This window comes from Galeopterus variegatus, unplaced genomic scaffold (assembly GCF_000696425.1).
Source record: "Galeopterus variegatus unplaced genomic scaffold, G_variegatus-3.0.2 Scaffold3594, whole genome shotgun sequence".
Classification (NCBI taxonomy): domain Eukaryota; kingdom Metazoa; phylum Chordata; class Mammalia; order Dermoptera; family Cynocephalidae; genus Galeopterus; species Galeopterus variegatus.
In genome coordinates this window covers 87956-92004 of record NW_007729705.1, presented here as the reverse complement: position 1 = coordinate 92004, position 4049 = coordinate 87956, and the positions used below count along the sequence as shown (strand labels likewise).

Sequence of the window (4049 nt, the reverse complement as noted above, 5' to 3'; positions counted from 1 at the left end):
CGCTTCCCAAGTGGCGCACTATCCAGTGCGCCACCGGGCCGGCCCCGGGCAGGACGCATTTATAAACAGAAAAAAGAAATGCCCTAGGGCTGGCCCCGTGGTGCACTCGGGAGAGTGTGTTGCTTGGGAGCGCAGCGGCGCTCCCACCGCGGGTTCGGATCCTAGATAGGAATGGCCGGTGAGCTCACTGGCTGAGCGCAGTGCGGGCGACACCAAACCAAGGGTTGCGATCCCCTTACCGGTCACAAAAAAAGACAAAAAAAAAAAAAAAAAGAAATGCCATATAGAAATAGCCCCATTGATTACAGCCAGGCCTTTGCCTGTGATTGGCTGAAAGTTCTGCTGATATGATTGGCCGAGGCTCCTTATTTGTTACAAGAATATACACTCAAATTAGGTTGCAGTTTGTTTACATAGGAGAGTACTTCAAAAAGCTCATGGAAAGATTTGCATTATGTTTAATTCTGTTTTCCCACAAACTCTTTTTTGTTTTGTTTTTGGCTGCTGGCCTGTACTGCCCTAAACTTTTTGAAATATCCTTATATTAGATTACAGTTTGCTACATACGGAGGTAGCTTTAGGCCAACTTTAAGAGTAGTTAGAACCTTACTTTTTTAAAACTTATGCCTTTTTCGTATGGGTAAGACAAGCTTAAAAGCAAGCTTCATATTATGTTAAGCATGATTTTACAATACTTAAATTTAGGAAGTAGATATAACTGTATAAAATGTTTCAGTTTTTAAAAATGATTCACTCTAGGAGTCTAATTCAGTCATATATAACACTTCTTGGAAGCCTGTGTGTTGCTTAAAGGAAGGCCAGCTAGTATACTCTTGTGTCCAGTGGTTATAGAGTCTTCTCCATGTCAACTTCTCCGGGTGCTTGTGTGCTTTTCCTACACTTAAAGCTTCTAATAGCTCGTTTTGGATTCCATTCTCTTATAAAAAAGGTCAAAAGCGGGCTTTCTTCAAATACTGGAAGGCAGATGTACTCGTTTCCTTGGTAATACAGTCAATCCTAATTATTTGGATTCTCTATTTGCAAATTCACCTCTTCACTAAAGTTTATTTGTAACCCCCAAAGCAATATGTGAGATACTTTCTTGGTCTTTGTCAGACTTGTGCAGAGCAGTGAAAAATCTGAGTCACCCAGCATGTTCCCAGCTGAGGTGGAACAGGCAGCACTCTGCCTCCTTGTTTCAGCTATTGTAGTGTAAAGTGTCCCGTTTGTGGTGTATTTAGTGCCGCGTTTTTTGCATTTTTATGATTTTTGTTGGTGATTCTGCTGTATAAAATGATCCTCAAGTGTAGTGCTGAAGTGCTATCTAGTGTTCCTAAGCACAAGAAGGCTGTGATGTGCCTTATGGAGAAAATATGTGTATTAGATAAACTTGTTCAGGCATGAGCTACAGTGCTGTTAGCTGTTAGCTATAGAATTTGATGTTAGTGAATCAACAATACATATTAAATAAGGTGTCTTTAAACAGAAATACTCATGAAACAAGTTTATGTATTAATCTTTTGATGAAAATGTTGTGACCAGAGGCACACAAGAACCTAATCCTATATTTCCCATAGGAACAATGGTTCAGGATTTGCTAATTCAGAGTTTGCAGCCAACTTTATAGACTGTAACTACTTTGAATAGCCAGAATTTACGTAGTTACGTGTTTTTATTTTTTTAAATTTTTGGAGCTGATAGAGATCAGTCTAAAGTTAACAGTCAAGTATTTTGTGAGTATGTGTGCTTTGTGCTTATCCCAATGCTAGGCTCTGAGCTTTTATGTGCTGTGCCTAGTTTTTTACCTCCAGAGCCTGCCCTGGCTGGTTTATAGTTCTTCAGATTGGAACTCTGCCATGGGAACAGGAGCCAGCTTGGGAAGGATGGCAGGTGGCAGGTTAGGGAGCCTGGCGTGCAGCTTGTCCTGGTTTTCCCTGATTGCTGAATTTCCACCACAGTCTCTGTGGACTGGAGGTTGAAGGCCCATCTCAGCTATTGGGGCTCAAAACTCCCAAGCCATGCTTCTGTCTTCACTGTGCTGGAGTCTGGGCCAGAAAAGCAGCCCTGGCCTATAAGGACAAGGGAACTCTGGTCCAGGAGGAGGGTGCTGGGCTGCTCTTGATGCACTGGTTACCATCCAGGGAACTGAGAGCTCCTTGTGAGGGAGTTTCTACACAGATTTTGTGTTTGTTTTGTTTATTTGTTTCTTTGCTTTTAAGAGTTTTATTTTACTTTGGTTATGGGTTTTTCTTCATTGTTCTGAACCAGCTGGGTAAGATAACAGCCAGAACAGGTTTTTTAAGACAGGGAAGTTTAAAGACCTACCTAAGCCCGAGGCACTCTTACTTTTCAAAGCCCTACCCTCTGTCATATAAAATGTATTCAAATATACCCATATTCCACATTTAATTTAACATTTATAATTATGAATAGAATTGAGTTGCTGTTGAAATATTATGTTTTGTGATATTTAATTAAATGTCGATTTTGATTTTTAAAAAATTTTCATATTCTGAAGCAATAAGGTTTTTCCCCAGGTCTCAAACATTTTCCTGGGCCCTGTGTCTTCCATGAGAATTGACATGTCAGCATGTCCTTAGGAAAAGAAAGAATTCAGGCTTTCCTCAGCCCTGTAGGTGCTCACTGGTTCTGTGAACATTTACGGAGCCTCTGATGTGCATCATGCCACACAAATTGCTGGGCATCGAAAATAAACCACATGGCGTTCTTTCCCTCAAGGAGCTTGTGGGCTATTCCCCTTAAACAGATGACTTCAATATGGAATGATCAGGTGCTGTGGCAGACAGAGGTGCTTATAGCTCAGCCTGGGGGAGAGGAGGAGCTGATCATCAAGGTGTCCTGCAGAAGATGGTCCCTGGGCCGCATCCTGGAGGATGCCTACATGCAAAGACAAAGAGGGTAAGGGATGGAAAGGGTTTGGAGAGAAGCCGGGCGTGGGAAGGTATGGCAGAGGCTTGGTGACAGTGTGATAGGTGTGGGGTGCTATGAGCTGTCACTGCTGTCATTGCAGCTGGAGGGATATGTGAAAGGTAGATCATATAGTGACAGATAACATCAGAGAGGCAAGGAGGGAATGAGCATGGGAGGCCTTTCATGCCATCTTGGACAAGTTCAGACTCCTTCTAGGCATGTGATCTGCCTCTGGTGCCTCCGACTGCTAAATGCTTTTTGGATTTATTTGGTATTCAGTGCATATCAGTAGTTCAATTAAGTTTCTAGCCCTCCCAGCCCTTTCCAGTATTTGGTAAGTTCTGTATTGTTTGTTTTGGTTCAGTGACCTCCTTCTGATAGTTTCCTTCTGGTGGTGTTTAACGTGTTCTTTCACATCCCATCATAGCTAATAAACTGGGCGTTAGATCTGGAGGCTTGATCCATTCACTAAGATTGATTACTAAATTCAGGTGTTGTCAGCCCCTGACGTAGCCCCTGATTCTAAAGTTCCCTATCAGTCTTTTACCTGATGGTCTTAGCACCCCTTTATGATCATTGCCTACATTTGTTATTTCATTTAGGGTTTTCAGAATGATGATTTTTAGGAACTTTTTATTTTGAGACAATTATAGATTCACATGCAGTTGTAAGAAATAACACAGAGAGATCCTTTATGCCCTTCATCCAGTTTCCCCCGATAGTAACATCTTGCTTGAGTATAGTCCAATATCACAGCCAGGGAATTGACATTGTTACAATCCNGGTGGATGCCTGAGGCAGATGCCAGCCAAAATGCAGCACCACGCATGCACACTAACTCCACTCCCCACACACAACTTATTTACAAAGAATGTGCTGCACCACCCCAACCTTACCTAAGGTGAGGGGGCCTGATTAAATTAGTCTGTTTTCCCAACAATCCACCCCTTCAGGGTCCCTCGCCGTATAATCTTTGCATTCAGAATCTTCCATGATGTTCCCTTAGCGAGGATAAATGACCCTTACATTTACATAAGCTATTGTCCATTCAATATGCCTTAAGGCTTGTAGTTCTGTCCTTTTAACTATTAGCTGCATATGTCCGGTTAGTAGTCACC

At 42.2% G+C, this 4049-nt stretch overlaps 1 protein-coding gene across 1 annotated transcript in view; it reads left to right on the top strand.

The window, feature by feature from the left end:
- The window catches only part of LOC103601110 (chromosome unknown open reading frame, human C2orf76), a 75318-nt gene that overhangs the window by 18472 nt on the left and 52797 nt on the right, over positions 1 to 4049 (top strand). Inside the window, exon 2 of the mRNA XM_008585494.1 lies at positions 2740 to 2919. The gene's annotated coding sequence lies outside the window, so the exon portion shown is untranslated. The remainder of the gene's footprint in view (positions 1 to 2739; positions 2920 to 4049) is intronic.